The sequence below is a fragment of the Cavia porcellus genome, unplaced genomic scaffold (assembly GCF_034190915.1).
Source record: "Cavia porcellus strain 051 isolate PalLab524CR breed Dunkin Hartley unplaced genomic scaffold, mCavPor4.1 scaffold_12, whole genome shotgun sequence".
Lineage (NCBI taxonomy): Eukaryota > Metazoa > Chordata > Mammalia > Rodentia > Caviidae > Cavia > Cavia porcellus.
The window spans coordinates 34,694,243-34,713,807 of NW_026947495.1; the positions used below are offsets into that span (position 1 = coordinate 34,694,243).

Here is a 19,565-nt window from a genome sequence, read left to right on the forward strand (position 1 = left end):
ATAGTACTGGCACTGGAATATTTTATATGAGAATCTCCAATTTTTTTAGATATACTAAAAAAGCCAAAATTAGTTAATGATAGAAACATAAATGAAGGTTGGCAGTGATCATATATCCATGCTGAGAGGAGGGAAGCCAGCGAGCTCTGGGTAGTGTATAAACCACAGACTCTACTCACTCAGTTAGGCTCATATATAAAACCTGCAAAGCATTTTGAAGTTTCAGAATTTCTTCTAGGCATCTGAACTCAAAGCCCACTTTTGACAAGTACCCCTCTACCCCCTCCATTTCTCTACCAATGCAACCAGAGCAATAATGTCTCAGGAAGCTGAAGCTGAAGTGTTAGCAATAACCATGGCATAAACAGAAGTTTTACCATCTTCTGTTTCATGATTGAGCTTTTCAAATGTAAACAATTTATAAGGAAAAAAGTGGGCCATGTCAGATTTGAGAAACAAAGAAAAGCTTGATGGGAAAAATCAGGGATATTTTTTGTCAGGAGATGAAGTTAGGACACCCCTGATTCTAAACTGTTTAAATATCCCCCTGTCTTCATTGTTCCTCTCAAGTGTTTCTTCCCTTGACTCTCTCCCTCGCTCTCCTGTGCACTGACGTGGCATCCTTTGCCTTTGCTTCTCTCAAAAATCTGGGCCACTGGCTCCTGCCCCACCCCCATCCTTCTCTAGCCTACTCCCACTTGACTTGTTGGGAAGCTGGCTCTTTGGATGCCCTCTAGGCTCAGCCTTGTTTAGGAAGCTTTATATATATATGTATTTCTGAATGGTGATATCTTAGGAGAAAAGAAGTCTCAATGACCCTCTTTCTCTTCTATTTGATTTTTGCTGGAGTTTTATAACACTGATTAGAGACAAACCTTTATTTTTCTACAGTGCAACAGCTACTGCTGCCTCAGTTAACACAAGTGGCACACATGTGATCACATGTTAAAACTGTATCATATCAAGTCTTTATAAAAATGATGATAAAATGCTATAAAAAGACAAGAAATCTATACCCTACAGGAGACGGTGATGCTGTGTTGTGCTGTTCAAGTTCTGTGCAGTGCTGATACCTGTCTCCACGAGTGTGGCTGGTAAGTGTATCGTATCATTGTCTGCGTCTCTGAAGTGCCTCCTTCTGACCAGTGACCCACTGGGAAGCAGAGAGGCAGAAGCTACAAAATGTGAGCCTCGTTGCCCATAGGTCGGCCTACGGTGGGGGTGTGATTTGTGACTTAGGATTTCAGGTATATTGTAGGTTGTTTTTAATTGAATTCATATACTTGTCAGCATTTTACCCATTCTCCCTTCTGCTCCTGAGAACACTCCGTTGGTGAATCACTTGTATAAGAATTGCTACCTCAGGCCCTGTTTCTGGGAAATCTCATTAAGATATAGCCCTTTAAAGTCAAAACAAAATGTAATAATTATTCGACAAAATCTTCAGTCTACATTAAATGCCAATTTAAAGATACACGTTGATATAATAAAGCATAAGATTTTGAAAAAAAGAAGAAAGCATTTTAAATACAGACAAAATTTTAATTTTAAAAGTATGAAAAAAATTTGTCTCATAAAAAGAAGAAATACTATTTAAGGAACATCTTGAAAACACTGCATGAGTGACACTTTGGTAGTCTCCTTAGTATTTATATTGTGACTAGTTTTATGTTGTTCAAAGTAATTTCAGTTACCTGGCCCCAAGTCAATCCTATGACAGTTCTGACAAAGATGGATAATTATTAGCTCCATTTTCTAAATATAAAGATTGCATTTCATAAGATTAAATGACTTTCCACATCTCACTGTTAATAGGTGCTGGTCCCTAAGTTAGTGTTCAAACCCAGATTTCTACATGAAACATGGGGTAAAATTCAAAATTAATGTAAACTACATCCTTGTCTTCATCATAGTTGGGACTTCAAATTTTATTACTAAATTCGTTAATTTTGCCTTAATGATTCACTAATTAGAAATAATTTTGGTCAAAGTGATCATTTTCATATTAAACGTGTGAATTAGCTATCTGTTTTGTAAGAAATTATTCTAAAACTTAGCAATTTGATTATAATACAAATTTATTACCTCACAATTTCTCTTAGCCAGAAATTCCTAGATGGCTTAGATGTTTCTATTTCAAGGACTATCACAAAATTACAATGAAAGCATTAGCCACAGCATGGTCACATCTGAAGGCCCAACAGAGAAAAGATTAGCTTGTAGCTCACTCCTGCCTTTGTTAGAGAATTGAGTTCTTTAGGAACTATTGCTCTGAGGGTCCCATTTCCACAGTGGCTGTTGGCTAATTGCCTCTCTCAGCTCTCGGTCATGTGTGTCTTTCCATAGGACTTCCTACAAGATCACACACACACACACACACACACACACACACACACAGCAAGCAAGATTGAAGACAGAGCCTTTTATCTTGGAAGTGATGTCCACCAAGTTTCTGTGTTCTTTTGATTAGTAGTGAATCAGGAGGTCATACTCAATGGGAAGAGATTACGTGTGGACCTGCATATTGGGATCTAATGAGTGTTGGGAATCATTTAAGAAGCTGCCAACCACACTGCACGGTCACTTGGTTTCTTCATTTACATGGACCTGTGACTCGATGGAACCAGTTTTCTCTGAAGGCAGCTCTGGATTATTTTCAATACGCTGGTTTCCTGGATGTAGGCATATGTGCTGTAGTTTAATGCTCTTCTCACTTGGTCTTTCTCTAACCCACTCTTCAATTTCTCTTCTCTTTTTGTTTTTCCTTTCTTGCTTCTTTTGTTCTCCCGCTTCTAACTCTAGTCACTTCGCTTTCAGGCTATTTTGCTCTCTCCTCTATTCTTGTGCTTTCATGGCCAACCATCAATTTTAGATGCTGGCTTCTAAGTTTCTAAAGAAAGTGATTTGATTCACTTGAGTCTAGTCTTATTACCAAGTTCCTCTAGGAAGATGACACTATAATGAAGTGAGGCAAAGCATTTTTTCTAGAACATTGAAAAGCTCATTTTAGAAGGTTGGGGGAGGGATAAGGACACTTTCCTCCTTGTTAGTTCTCCATGAATAGTATCAGAACTGAGTTATAGTTCGTGTCATATCTTGTATGTTTTATGTTGGCTCCTTAAAATCATATAAAACATAGGGATATCCTAAGATACTGATGATAACAATATTAATGCTGACATAGGCCAAAGCTTATCTGAAATTGTTATTTATTTAAAATTACTTGTTTAGACCTTGATAGCAGTGACTGAAAAATTTACCTCTATTTCTAGAGTGTAACATCATTTGAATAAATAAATGTATGTAGCACTATAGCTGACCTAAATAGACTGAATAGGTTAGCTATTTCAGCCATTGAATATGGTAGGAAAATTATTTTCCAAAATCTTACATGAAATTCAAAAAACTGTTAGTAGTAGTTCTGTTTCTATTTTTCAGCAATAGAATATACTTTCAGAAAAAAGAGATTAATTTGACCCAGCAGTGAGTTTATTTATTTATCTTGGTTGGGGTCTAGGTGTCAGACACAGAATATTTCTATGGGAGGGTGCCCTTGGGATTGTATGTAGCCCAGTGTGACATCAAATTTGTGATCCTCCTGCTTCAGTCCCTTGAGTGTTACGATTACCAGTGTGTGCCAATATGCCCAGTTTAGCAGAAAGCGTATTTCATATGTGGAATTGATGGGTAGCAATTAGTCTGATAATTAATGATGATTCTGTGGCCTGTTTTGTTTTTGCTTTATTTTTGTTTTGCATATTAGGCAAATATTCTAGGGGCAAATATGTGACTGGAATACGTTCAACTTGATGGCATGTATGTTAAACCCTTTGGCACAAACCAAATGATTTTGTTGCATGACTTACTTCTACAAAACATCAAAAGTAGAAGTCAAATCACTTGAAGAATGCTTGTTTAGTGAGTTGGAATGAATGAAGTCTTTAATGAATGTCGGCATCAAATCCTGTCCTTGCTTGGTGCTTGCCATGCCCTGTTCTCCATCTGGGGTGCCCCAGGCACTCTTTCTGAGGACACTTGACCTGCCAGTCACATTTTAGAAAGTCCTGATTTGGTGCTTGCTGATTGAGTTTAGACTCCAAGGAGTCCGGGTTGCTGGATTACATACAGACTAATGACCCATCAGATGCTAAAGGCAAAAGCTTAAAGTGCACTAGTGAATTAGACCACAGCACTGTTGGAAAGGGAGAATTTATTATGTCATTAAACTTGATTCAATAAGTTTTGCTTCTTTAAATACACTGCACTGGGGGAAAAGTAAGAAATTAATTTTAAGCAAGTGTTACCATTTTTCTTCCACTTTCGCAGGTAAAGGATATTTTCGTGAAATTAAGAGACAGAGTATTTCCTTGGGATTAAAAGAAAACCATTAAAAAGAATGATAAATTGTGAAAACAGGGCATGACTGCTTAGCCAGGCATTCATTTGTGCTTTCAGAGACTATGTTCTTCAGTTAGTAAACACAGAGGAAAGTCAGACTTTCTTAATTTAATTATACCCTGGGTGAAGTTTTTGGATCTTTGCATAAAATCTCAGGGGTCCATTGATACAGAGATGTCAGCAATGATCGTGGTTGATGCTCATGAGTTTAATGTGAAACTTAGGATGTGCACAAAATAGAAATCACAATGGGTTTTTGTTTTACTACATATCTAGGAAGTATTACATGAGACTATTCTCATACAGATCATCATAGAAATAAAAATGTAAAAGATTTGGTGCTGAGTCTTTTTGCATACATCTTGTGGTTACTTTATGGCAACAGACAAGGTATTTATAAAATCATTTAAAGATAACTGAGGAAATTGTTAAGTATTTGTACCTTTTATCATATATCAGTCAACATAATTTGAAAATCTCGTGGGCACTAAAGTGAATCTCAGCATTGCAGAAATGAATAGATTAAAAATAGACTTTCTATCATATCTATAGTATCTATTCTAACAAGGGCAAGACTTTATAAAGTAGTATCATTCTAGGTAATAAAATATACTTTCTATTCATAATCATTATACAGTGGTATATAAGAAGAAAGATTTCAAATCTTCAAAGAATGAATTCTGGTAATTGCTTAAACTGAATATATTCTATAGTATATGACTTCAGTCAAATAGAAGAAACTATGGCATAGGTGTGAGACCAAGAGACTAAACATCCTCACAGGGCATGCGACATTCCATGGTCAAAATAAATACAGGATTAACAAACATTGGGAATATCTCTTCCTACCTTCCTCTATTCTTTCCTTCCTTCCTTTTTGCTTCTTTTTATTAACTCGTAAAATGTGACAGCTTTCTAAAATTTTAAAAAGTAGGTAAATCTGATTTGAAATTTTCAGTTTGGGTCTCTTTCCCTCTGCTTCTCCCTCCATGATGTCATGAAGTTCATTTTGATTTGATTACTGAGATTATTTTAATTTTGGACAATTACCAAGAATAATAGACAAGGTCTTCCCCTTTTAGCTATTCAATGTGTTCAGTAATATATATGTATGTATATTATACACACATATACATGTATATCTATGTGCATAAACATATGATTGCCCTTTCCTTATGGAAATTTAAGATAAGACACAGTTTAGGAGGAAAAGAAAGCTGAGCTAGAAAATTTGTTCTTTGTGAAGTGGCAGTTTTTCAAAACAGCACCCACCCTCTGCCCCATAATTCCAGGATGAGCATCTGGCCTGATTTCTCTGTTAATTGCTTCTTTGCCAAGAATAGAAGGTCATAAAGAGAGGAATGTCAAAGACCAAGGTTACCATGCTGCCCACAGAGATTTCTAGAGAATCCTGCATGCCTGCTAGCGAGTATCAGAAAGGAAAACAATTTTCAGTCATAAATACCACTGTAAACACCCCTGGATAATAAAGAAAGTAGGTTTTTATGCATTGCTTTACAACTGTGGTCTTGTGCCAACTTCACTGAGTTTACTGTGGAGATTAATTGGATGAATCCATACAGAGTCTAGAACAGTTTAGAACTCTTTTTCCTTCCTTACCCTTTTCCTTTCTTCTTTCTGTCTCAGTTCAGTATTTCTCAAATTTTAACTGACCTGGCAGGTCTCAGTAGCATTGGAGATGCTGGAGTTCTGATGTTAACGTTCGTACCGCTGATCTAAAGACCCCATTATAAGCATGGAAGACTTAGGTAGTGACTTATCTAGCCATAAGTTATAACTATTCAGTCTATGAGACTTTTCTGCTGGAGGGCCATCATTATCTTTTTTCAATGATCTAAAGAGGTATTTCCAACCTACGGCCATGGGCCACATCCAGCCCCAGACAGCACATAATGTGACCCTAGAAGACTATAAACTTTTAACATTATTATGTGATCATTTGCAGTATTTTTAATAACTCTACTCCCTAGTTCTCCACACCAAGGCGTGTGTGTTGCAGGGAGCACTGTATAGGGAAGGATGCAGTGTGGTTCTAAGGGCACCTCATGTGCCAGCCTCATGGGTATTGTTACCAGTCCAGTGCAAATCCAAGCTTATAAGAAACAACATGCCCTAGTGTGGCACAGCAGGTGAAATGCAGCCATTATTACCTGTGTGACCATGAAACCAGGTACTTATTGTTATCAAGCAAACATATAATGTTCTTATTTAATTATTAAATTTGGATCTGTGTTATTTCATTATATAATTTAAAGTTCAACTAAAAGTCAATGTCCCATTTGTTTTATGTTGATGTTGCCCTCTTTTTAAACATGCTATAAAAAGTTTTAAAAATAATTTTTCTTCTTATATGCATTAATTGTGATATATTTTATATGTGGCCCAAGACAATTTGTCTTCATTTAGTGTGCCTCAGGTAAGCCCAAAGATTGGAGACTCGTGCTATAAAGGCTTATGTGGGAGGAGGTACACAGTATTATTTAATATTACTTATATTCTTGTGTGTAAACTCTCTTGTAGTCTGAGGGCTTATATTATATGGCATGATTAAATGTGTAATATAATTCAAAATCAACAATTGAATCCATAATTCTACTAGTCTTCTAGGTGAATTCTGTTTACCTGTTGGGAACCATTAAAATATTTGGGGAGTAAAAATTACTTTGTAAATTTAAAAGGACATATCTGGTTTTAATTTACAAAGCTTCATGAAGCCGATCTGGTATATCCGGTCCACTCCAGGGAGGTCACCCCATAAGGATTTTGCTACAGGGAGGTATTTGGTGAGATCCACCTGCTCTTCGTGATCAACTGCAGATGGCTTCTGGAGCCCTGGTGGCCCTTGTTACTCACCTGTCACAAGACTCAACCCTGCCAACAGTGTTGCCTGTACTGGTTACTCCTGGGAGAATGAAGTACCTTAATTTGCAAACATTTCTGTTCACAAACAATTTGACTCTCAAACAAAATCATTCAAGAAAATTTTGCTTTGGCTCACAACTTTCCAGCGAGTGACAAACACAACTGTGGCTATCATCCCACACAAACAAAAACTCAGTCATCTTCCCTAAAAATGGATACAAACTAAGTTTGTAAACTGATGTACCACTGTATATAACTGAGAACATTGTGCACAGAACTCTTTTCTCTCTTGGAAATTTTTATCTTTTTTACTGATCATGCTACATGTATTCCTAGATTTCAGTAAGCATTTACTCTGATTTAGTATCTTTTCTTGGGTGCATTTTCTCTCATACAATTCTCTTTAGCCCTACACTGTACTAGTTGCTAATATAAGGGAAATTTAATCTGCAAAAATAAACCAAATAAAACTTAGGAAACAAAGATACCTAGTGGTTTGATTGAGTCTTCAACAATTAATGTATATAGAAAAAAGCCACTTAAGAATAGCCACATTCTACGAAAAGAAACTAGCAGTGCAGAGGGAGAGAGGGGGACAAAGAGAGGGAGAGAAACAGACAGACAGAGAGAGAGAGAGAGAGAGAGAGAGAGAGAGAGAGAGAGAGAGAGAGAGATAGAGAGATAGGAATTACGCTTCATTGTATGTTGAGTGTGATATCCTTAAATTTACCTTCAACATATTCTCTGACAAGTCCCTTACCTGTGTTATTTTTCACTATGATGGAAGGTCACCTATTTAAGAATGTAGAACAAATATATTTAGATCCTCGCCAATACAGCAATAGTCATGATACTTGTGGAACATACAACAAACTCATGTACCTCATCTGTTGGCAATAACCATAGACCTATTGAGAGTTCAGTCTTTTACCTCAGGTATGTAGTACCTGGGCACAAGTTAAAAGGGAGGATAAGTTGCTTTAAGGGTTGTATGGTAACTTTTGGAAAAAGAAAAGATTTAGAATAAAAATGCCTACAGCATCAGATACAAACATGGAAAAAGAAATCGTAATTTTAGATATTTGTTCTAGAGGCAAACATTTATATATTAGGGCTATATTTCAATTCAGTTCAATCATAAATGACCATATGAATTACTCGGTATTAGAAGACCATAGTACTAACAGTACAGCCTAAAATATTTCCATGAAAATTATTTTAAAATTTAAGAGTTTTATTTTTTTAAAGAAATAATATCTTTCTTTGACTCTCTCAGATAAATTACATGAATGTAATTCTCATTTAATTTTTTCTATTCTAATGAGAATGGATTATTAATGAGGAAGAAGAATTTAAAAGCTTGAATTTCATGAATGTTTTAGCTTTTTAAATTTATATTTAATTTCTTTTTTTTTGTACCAGAAATTGAACTTAGGACATTGTGTTTACCAGGCAGGCACTGTGCTGCTGAGCTAAATCCTCAACCTTATAGTTAATTTTTTTTTAGAAATGCAAATCATTTTCTTGTTCTGGGAAATTTAAAAAATGGAATTGGGGACAATTATAACTCACAATTGAAGTTCTGCATGTTTGTGAAACTGATGACATCTTATGAGTTAATATTTATCCTGCACCTTGATACCTGCAGATTAAAGGTGCTGTACAAATGCTAAGCACTGTGAACTCAGAGGAATTTTCAATTATCACAATATGTAAACAGCAAGGAGCTTATTGGAAAGGTGGCTTGTGTAGAACCACAGTGGTATTAGTATACTGGTGACTGAATTCATTAGTGAACTTGTTTCTACCTGTTTTTCTATTAATGCTACACTCACATTTCTGTTCTTTTGTTTTTTAAAGTGCTAGGAATTGTTTTAAGGTTCTAGGATGTAGCTTTCACACTGAACTAGCATTCCCAGCCCCTTTAAATTATGATTATTATTGTTACTATTTTAAAACAGTCTCACTAAGTCACTTAGTTGCCCACACTGACTTGATTGTATTCTTCCTGCGCTAGCCACCAAAATGCTAGAGTCAGAGCTGTTTACCACCATCTTAGCTTCCAAGTTATAGCATCACTAGCAGTATAGATTTCTTTCATTTAAAATTTTACTGAAAGGCTGAGGGTAAAGTTAAATGGTAGTGTACATGTGCCTGGCCCTGGATTTAATTCATAGCACCAATAAAGTAAACTATAGCTCTGAATAACTAGAGTGATAGATATATTTAGTCATGTTAGATGGAATTCTGTATTTTGAATATATACCACCTGGAACTGGTACATAAAATCTGAGGTTTGGTCTTGACACTGGTGCCAGATGCTAGTGGCAGCATTTGTCTAACATGGATCTCTATGGGAGCACTAGCCTTTTCTTAAGTGTCAAGTACAAGCAAAGAAAGGCAGCTCAAAGAGTCTTCACTAGTTGGTGCTACTGGGGAATGAGGTTTTGATTTATTCATGGTTTTTTGGTTCAGATGGAAGATAATCCATAGTGTGCAATGCTGTTCGGAAGGCAAAGTAGTGTAGAAGGAATCCTTCTTACATCTGGAACAGTTGCATGTGTTTGGTTAGATTATGTATTTTTATAAACTCAGTATTGTAATGGACCCAAATTAACAAAATAATTCTCACCCATAAAATAAGATACAGATTATCCGATGGTGTTTTAAAGTAAAAAACCTAAACATATACTCTTGTTTATACTCATTCTCATACTTTGTCTCTCTCTCTCTCACATCTTACACAGTCACGAACATACCAGTTCCTGTTCCAAACTTCATATGTAAACAAAGTTTAAAATTCTCATGAGACATGACTAATTTTTAAAGAAAAGTTAAATCAGGAATATATGGAGGTGATAAATAAGTGGCAGGATTTTAGTGCTTGGTTAAAGAGATTTAAAGGCTTGAGCCCTGTCTAAGCGCTGATCCCAAGCTGTGACTGTGTATCTCTCCTTCTTCACCCCACCTTAGAAACAGAATTATTTTCTACAGACAATAAGAGTGTTTGAACACATGGTTAATATACGACAGGTAATGGAAAGCTTCTGGAAACCAGGAGAAATAATTACTAGGTTGGAAGGTGCAACAGGTGACCCACCTGGCCCAGTGAATATGGCCCCCTTCTCTCATGCCCATGGCTGTGCTCCCACTCTCTGGGTTTGTACATAGGAATCTGGAGATTTCATTGTGTTTAGTTAAAAATAACCCTCAGATTACCATCCTTTCTGACTACAACTTCTGAAGATTTTATTTCTTTCTTTTTGAAGATTATTCTTTTCCTGTCTTTCTTTCTCCTTCCACCCTTGGATCTTTTTCACTAACATAAATGGAAAGCTGTTGATATTTCGGACTGTGCTCTGCATGTCTGTCTCTGAATATTTCTAAAGCAGCAGCGCTAGTGGTTGAAGCTTGCAGTTGCCCAGGTGGTAGTTATTAACTGACGTGTCATGGTTCACGGTGAACAAGCTGGGTCAACAAACTTGTTTTTCATCATGACTGGTTTTAATTTGAAAGAGAGCTTGTTACCTATTTGATAATGCTTCACTGAAGTTCACCTATTTCAGGTAGATTAATAGCTTGTTCAGGGATGAGGAGCTCGAGGCCTTGTTGTAACTGTGTGCTGTAGGATCAAGGTTCAAACTTCAGAGAGCATAAGAGTTCTTGTTTGTCTTCTACCTATTTGCCGGTGCATGCCTTCGTGAACTTTTGTTCTTGGTAACACTTGAACAATCACAGGTTTGGGAACTTATAGTAATATGAGGATCTGTGTTACATAATTTAAGAAAGAGATATATTTTGGTAGTACTTTCCAGATTGGAAAGTTTTTCAGATTTAAAGCATCAGGTTAGTAGATGTTAAATTCATAGGTTATACATAATATGCATATATATCCCTGATCACTTATTAGAAAAAGATTAAAATCTCTGCAAAATAGACTGTTAAACTCCAAATGAGGAAAAGTTATTCACTTTTGGGCCAGGTCATGATCGTGGTTATGGAGCAATAATTTATTAAATAAGCATTTTTATGTAAATATATTAATACGACATTGCAAATTTTATAGTAAACTTCTGGCTGAAATATTTGCTTTATGTCATTGATAAAATAGGTCAGTGAGCACAAAACATATATGAGCTAGTTTTGTCCATCTGGAGAAGAAAAAAATCAACCTTGTAGTATGAACTTTATGAACCTCAGTGTAGCTGGAGTTTCTTCTCAGATTTTGCTCCTGAGGCATTTAAGTTCAACTGTTCTATTTGAAGACTGAACTGTATTGGAAATAATAATGTCTCCACCAAAAGCAGCTTGGTAATCTTTTGAATTGATAGGTTTCTAAAGAAAGTCTCCATTTCAAAGATCTGACATGTGGATCTCCTAACCAGTTTGAAATGTAGTTTACCTAGATAGATTGGCTATCTAGGAGCTTGTAAACAAATTCATAAATTTGTCATGCTGATTATAGTGTTGGCAAACACAATGGCTGATCATGTTATAAATGTTTATCAACACCCGCACTCACCCACCTGCTAAGAGGTGCTACGCTTTAATGAAATTGTTTGAATATCGAGACTGGTTGCTAAGATACAATGTTCTTGTTACCAGGGACGTAATGCTTGCAGATTTCTGTTATCAAATAATGATTAGAGATGTGCTAACCTCAAGGTGCTCAGTGCAGTGAAAGGTTTAGCAAGCTACAGATCAGTAAACTGTCGGCTTGAACAGGCACTGGCAGAAGAAACATGTGCCTCATCTGAGCATTACTGGTATTTTAAAGACGACAAGAAGGGATGGGAAGAAGGGATGGCTTTAGATGATGGATTCTGGAAAGTTTGCCCTGGAAGGGTTTTACCTATTCTATTGCTTAGCATGATATGTCATTTGCCACCTGGGGAATTTGTTAACATTCATTCCCATTAACTACTTCCTTTCTTACAAAAGTTTTTTTTTTTTTTTTTTTTTTAACATTTCCTGCTAATTGGCTCGTATGGAATTATTAACATTAAACACTTCATTATTTATTGTGAGGAATAAAAATGAGTAAAAGTATAACCCTACAAAATGGAGTTGTGTTTTACTTGAAAGCATTTAAATAACAGTAGGTTTAAGACACCTATTGCATAAATGTCTTCTTTAGTAGGATGAATTCTGTATATCATGGTATAATCTTGTAGTATCGAGTTAAATTTTCCAAAATAATTAATGCCATATTAAATATCATCATATAAGTGTCAAAGTGATTTTTACTTTCACCTTATCTCAAATAATATAATGGTGATGGCCTAAGCCAGGTTGTCCACATTGGTCCAATTGCTTCTTTTGTTAAATTAAGACTGGAACTGCAGTACTGCATCTATACAGGGAAACTCTGAATGCAACACTTTCACACTGAAAATATTTGCATGATTTTATGACAGTTCCTGCCATTCCAAAATACTCTACTCATGACTAGTAATGTTTCAAAAATGTGTGGGTAACTGTACTCCTGGTGTCAAGTATAATTTTTACACTTGTTACTTTAGAAAACATTATAATTATTAGATCTGATGGAGTATTAAATTGACTTTTGGAAGTTTGTTGAAATTGAAATGGTAGGTATATTTTAATAATAGAAGTGTTTTAGTAAAGTTATGATTAGAAATAACAACTGGCTTTCTATTGAGTCTGAATACTGTGAGAGCAGAAAACAAGTCTGTTTTGCTCACCACTGATTATCTACCTCTAAGAAAGGTGCATAGGAAAGGTGCCCTGTGGAGGAATGAATGATACCTATGTCCAGGAACACTTTGCTACATTCACAACAGATTTTTGGGAATTTGTCCTGCTTTATATACAGTACAAAACAATCTAAAGGAAAATATGACACTATTTTGTCTCTGTGAAATTGTTCTTATATTTTCCAGTTTTGTGGATGAGGAAATCAAAATATTGGATAATGGAATTTCAGTGTCAGACAACTAAGAGAGACAAAGGTAGACCTGAAATTAGAGTCATTTGAAAGCCTTGTCCTGTTTCCAGCAAAACCAACTTGTTCTCTGACATTGTCAGAGCTGAGTGGGAAAAGACAGTCTAATGGCTGTTGTAGACATGGGGGAGAACATGATTGAATTCTTCAGACATGTCCCTACTTTGTGTCAAACATAGTAGGTATAGGAATGTCAAAGCTATAACTTGTGAAGATCAAAGATACAGTGTATGAAATTCTTGGTCGTGTTTGTGGAGATAGGATCTGTCCACTTAAAGCCCACAAAGACCAAATATAAGTCCTAGGCCAAACAGGGTTAGCCTTAGAAGGGAAAATAAATTCCCATTGTGGGTAAAGTTAACACTAACACTGGCCATTTGAAAGGAAATGTGTTTAGTTGGAAGTTGTAACTTTCTTACCAGTAAGATTTAAGTCTGAATTTCTGTTCCACCACAAAATGGCTACATGACTTTCATAACTTCTGCAAACATTTTTGTTTTAATTATAAATTTCTTGTGGATTACATTGGTTAGGCAGGTGATTTCTTTGTACACCCTAAACAGTCAATAAATGTTAGTTTGAGACACAATCATTGACTGTGGCCTACGGAATTGATTTTTTAAAATACCTTTCTTATAGTCCAAAAGTAGTCTCTGAAGCTTAAAGCTTGCTTCTTTAGTGAGATTCTTAAATTATTTTATACTGTCCAATATTGGGATTAGAGAAACAGAATAATATTTATTGATGAATAAAAAAAGGACATGACAGCAATATTCCCATGTTCTTATCTAAAACATTTGTGCTTTAAAGGATTTATAAGCTAGTAACCAGTTAATTATAGCTGTGCAGAGATACGTAAGTGTAGCACGGGTAGGATGGTGCTGTCATGGTGGGAGTAACCTGCGCTGGATGGAGTTATCTGAAGAGATTTGTTCTCTTTTTAGTCAGGAATTATTATGAGGCTTCCATGAGAAGCTAAATTTGAATGTCAAAAGTAGTATTGAAGTCAAAGTAATTCAGTTTACAATGTCATATCCTATTCCAAGGAGAAAGAAAAACCCTGACTTTCTTGCAAATATCGTATAATGTTTGCTGGTGATGACATGTGTACTCACTTTTCTTGGAAATTGCCTGTTGGTTTCAGAAACACATCGCTCAACTTTCTTCCATTTCTTGTTTTATCACAATGCAACATAGCTTTCTTTCTTCCTGCGCTATCTCGGTGCTTTACTTACAGAATATTTTATCTTTAGTCTAAAAATTTTACAAAATATTAGGCCTACTGGCTCAGAAGCTATCTAAGCCAAAAATTGTCTCAACTGTCTAATTTTAAGGCTGTATTTTAAAATGCGTCTTATTCACTAGTGAGAAAACTAAAAAATAGACTATTAAAAAGACATGAGGTTTGCAACACTTAGAGAATGTATGTTATGCAGAATTGTTCATATTTAGAGATGCCCCTAAATATAGATGTACTGAACTACCTACATATAATTCAGATCATGTCAAAGCACAAACCCCTCTCAGTGTGGGGTAGTGTGGGCATTTTGTTATCTATAGCAGCTGTTGCCTCTTTTTGAGGGGAAAAAGCCTACTCTTGTTTAAATTTATGTTGCATTGAGCAGAGTTGTACTGCTGGTGATTACATGTGACTCAGCTGTGTCACGTGGCATGACCTGCAATAACCTGACTTAATGCAGTCCACATGGTGTACTGAATGACACACATTAGAACATTCTCCTTCTCTATACAACTATGTGAGCAGGTGATTTCTCTAAATGGCAGACACTTACATACTTGTATTTTAAACTTCCACTAGTTCAACTAAAAATATATCCAAAAGCCCATCCCAAACATTTCCCTTGGTTATTTTTGCAAAGTTTTCGTTGACTAACAAAGAGCAAGGAGGGATGCATAAGAGGAAGTTTTAAATTATTTGCATAATTTGACAGCATGATCTCTCCTGTAAAACACCCACTTGGTAGAAGTCCCTAAATCAGTGATGGTGAACCTTTTAGAGCTTTTGATGATACAAACAGACCACTGCAGCACTGTTGATGTAGATTTGTTATCACTGCCCTGAAAGAACTGAGCTTCACATAGTAAGAGTCTTAGGTGGAGAACCAGCCACACGATCATTAGCTCCCTGCTATTTGGATGTAAGCTAAACTTAAATAATAATAAATGTTAGTATGTCTCAGAAAACAATTCTTGTAGGAGGGCACACTACTTTTGCCAATGTTTTTATTTGTCTTATGCCAATGTTTTTATCTGTCTTATGTGAGGACAGTGAGTACCACTGGTTTTTGAGTTTACCTCTAAGTGTATGACTATCAGTGATAAAATTTTATATTGGCTCAATTGTTCCTTGAGTGATGCAAAGGAACATATTACTAAGCACAGTTGGGAGCAGAATCTTCCTTTGTTATTAGAACTGACTAATGTAAATCTGTCATTTAATCCTAGTTTCTTGTGTTGTAACTAAGTGGAGCAAAGAGTCAGATGTGGGATTCTAAAAAGAGATCCCAAGAGAGAGCACCAGGGTCCAGCGCAGGTCTGGGAGTGGGGCTTCCTGCTGCAATCCTGGTTTTGCATGTGCTAGCTGGGTGAACCACTGGAAGCCACCGAATGTCTTTGAATTTATATTCTTTTATAAAACAAAATATTCTGTATTCCAGAGGGTGCTTACAAAGAGGAAATTGACTGTATTATGTGATGTGCCCTGTGGAGTGCTTGATATATTTGAGGCTTGCAAATAAGTGAACTGCCATTAGATTTGTTACATTCAATTGGAGAAAGATAAAACCATCAGCTCCGCCTCAAGTAATCTGAGAAAAATAAATCAATACATTTACAATATACTCCAAGTTCTTGTTTATTTATTTATTTTTTTCCCTTCTAGGATTTGGGTGTATCATTCAAATCAGTTCTCGGCATTTGTTTACTAAGACATCTTGTTAAGACCAAAAGATTAAATATCATAGCAAAGGTAAAAATAAAAGTTTTACTTGCCCAAAACATTATCTTTTGTAATGAAATGTATATATTTTTAATCCAGTGTTTCCAAGATCAAAAATACTATTTAACACTGAAGACAAAATGTCAGGTTCATTGAGTCTGTCAAGAGAGGTAATGATTTTTCAGTAGAATGTCTATTAATAATTGAATAATTTGTCAGTGGGAAAGTGCATTTCCACCAAGCAACGTCCCATGGGGTGGGACACAGGAGATAATACAGCAGAAAGTAAATTCGGTGAGGTAGATGTGGTTACTCTTTGATAAAAAGTAAATATAGAGTAGTAAACAGTTCTGGATTGGAGAATTTACATTTTGCCTTTAAAAAGTAAAATGTAACCATCTGAACAGTTATGGGCATTCCTTTCAGACACAGGACGAGAGTGTGGTGACATAGACTGCTTCTCATTCATCCCCGAGGCCATCACTTTATGGTTTTTATCACCTGCCCTTTCCTCTGAGATGAAATTCACATCTTTACGTGTGGTTCTCCTTTTTTTTTTTTTCTTTGACTGTTAGAGGTCATTTTTCTTTAAGTTAAACATTATGTTCTTCTGCTTTCTCTTCATATTTAACTTTTTCAGCCACTCTCTTTTTTCTAACCTTATATAGAATATTCTCGAAACAAAATAATTCAAGGCACTTCATTTACTATGACAAAACTGAAAGTAAGCAGCATTTGGCTGCTGACCCGTGGTAGATGTTCAGTAATTTCATAATTATCTGCATGCATAAGTTAATGAAATGCTGAATTAAAAAATATGAAGGAAAAATGGTTTGTAATGAATGCTATGTCCTCTTTTTACTATTATACTCAGTTATTGTTTGTGTTAATTGTGAAATTTCTCAGCCACATACACTCTTGAATAAATATATTTATTTTCTAGAGTAAGAAACCACATAAAGTCTTCATTTAAAAAATTCTAAATCCATGTCTCACTTCCAGCACATGAGAAAAACTTAAGTTAAAGCTAAATAAAAGCAACAACATAAAAAAAGACAGGATGGTTGAGGAGATGAAATTGACTTTGAACCAAGTTTTACATGTGGACACATAATTTTACTCCTAGAGTATTATGTGCAGGTGGTAGCCTGAGCTTCAGAAAAGGGAACACTGTGATTTTCACTAATAAATCACATTTACAGAAACACATGTGTTAAATATATCAGAGTGAATGTGTGGGATTTTGCTTTGAGAAACTGGCTATCATTTGAAAAGAGCTTTCCGTTAATGTCTATATTTTATATTCTACATCTGCTAGACCTTATCAATGGAGTGAAAGGAAAGAAGCGAGAAATGTTTCTTGGGAGGGAAAAATATATGTAATGTGTGTAAATATTTGTAAAAACTGTGGCTATAAAATTGTATGATTATGGATATGATTTACCTTTTTACAAACATAGTTTAAAAAAGTACAGATAAACCTTGTGCTTATGCATCTTCTAGTGTGAACCCATTCTTTTACAGAATGGTTAGATGGTTTTACAGAATGGTACAGAAAGTTAGATCCAATGATGTTTTATTATTCATCACACATGGTACAAGTAGTTTACAGCATAGCATGTCAACTGACTTCTCCTAGACCACTGCAAATTTTGGTACATGATGTTGCCTCTTAATTTGTTATATAATAATCAAATGATACTATTTGCAATAGCAGTAAAATATTTATGTTAGACTTATGATCTGTTAACACTGAGAAAAAGCATTGTGGTATTTAAGAAAAACCAAAATACAAGAATTTATAATGTTTCTGGAATTGAAATGATAATCTAATTAGAACACAGTACAAGACAGAACATATCCCAAACTAATTTATGCTCACAGAAACCAAATTGTGCAATTCACATTGAGAGAGCAAAAGGCTAGTAGGGAAGTGAGACTACATGCAGAAAATGGCTTTTGAAGGAAGAGTAATGTTTGCATAGTCAGGGAGGAAGAAGTTTATCCAATTAGGGGAAGAAACCTGATGTGAAAGTGTATATCCTATCATCGGCCTGGTGTGTGGAGACTCACTGCTGGCTGGGCAGTAGCCATTGTTTTGAAAAGGGAAAATAAGTTTTGATGTGTAGGGACAAGGGACTTTAAAACATGTGATGAGTTGGGAAGAACAGTAACTTCGGAGCCAGATCTGCTTGAGTTATATCTTTGCCCATTATTTAATAATGTGGCAATGTTTCATAGGTTACCAAGCACTGTAAGCCTTGGTTTCTTCATCAGTTTAAAGGAAATAACACCCCCAGAATTTTGCCAACTAAGATAACATAGAAGCATTCAAAGAGGCTCCCCAAGATAGATGTACAGTAAACATACCCTTTTACATTTACTCTGTCACTGGATTCTTTGCAGTGCATAACATACTATTCCAATGAATGTAAATCAAATACATACATGAAGTATATATCAAATAATATGTATGAAATATATTAACAAATGCATATCAACTGTGTAAGTTGAGCTAGACATTATGCTGGGGCCAGGGCTAATACAGAAAAGATGTAGAGAATGGTTCAAGATTGGGAGTGTGTTCCCTAGGTGCACTAATGAGTGAGAAAAACCTGAGCTATGTAGCTAGACAGAACATAACCTCATCAAACTAATATTCTGCCCAAATGAACTAAAATAAGCATTGGTATTTATTTGTAGGGAGACTATTTAATTGATCTGTTAATTTACACAAGAATTTTTCTGCAGCATATGACCCAACACTTAGCCAATATCTATTTATAGAGTATAGAGATAGTAACTATTACTTTATATGTCCAGAAGGTAAGATTTAGTGATTGTAAGTACACAGAATACTTTTCTTTGATAGTCAGCTTCATGGACATTAAGTCTATGAGGTGTTTCTTTGGGCCTCTTCTTTTTGCTAACTGGAAAAGGGTGCAGAAGGAGATATGAATTTTGAGAAAAGTGAATTCTTGAACTTTATTTAAGGAACTGATATTGAAAAACTTTAGCTCAATCCAAATGGACTGTGGTATTATTAGGGATAAATTGAAGTTGATTCTGAAATTTCCGTAATTCTACAAATTTTCTTTTTTGCAGTTGATCAACATCAGTGTGTGTTTTATTGTTGAGGCCTCTTCTATCAGGATAATCATTGTCATCATGCACTGATGATATAGTAGTTGGATGAAATTTGAGAATTTTTTTATGGTGTCTATAGCTTTTTGATGTACATGAAATAGTTTTTATAAGTCTTGAAAATAAGAGGTTGTGGGTATTTTCAATCATTTTCATCTATGGTTTTAGATCTAGGTTTCTATAAACCACAAACTATTATATAATTATTTTCTATCT

General features: G+C 35.4%; 1 long non-coding RNA gene across 1 annotated transcript in view; it reads left to right on the plus strand.

Moving 5' to 3' along the window:
• The first annotated feature begins 1,021 nt into the window (after positions 1-1,021).
• LOC134478201 (uncharacterized) overlaps positions 1,022-19,565 on the plus strand; it is a 130,457-nt gene continuing 111,913 nt past the window's right edge. The window contains exon 1 of the long non-coding RNA XR_010050686.1: positions 1,022-1,094. This is a non-coding gene — a long non-coding RNA (uncharacterized LOC134478201). The remainder of the gene's footprint in view (positions 1,095-19,565) is intronic.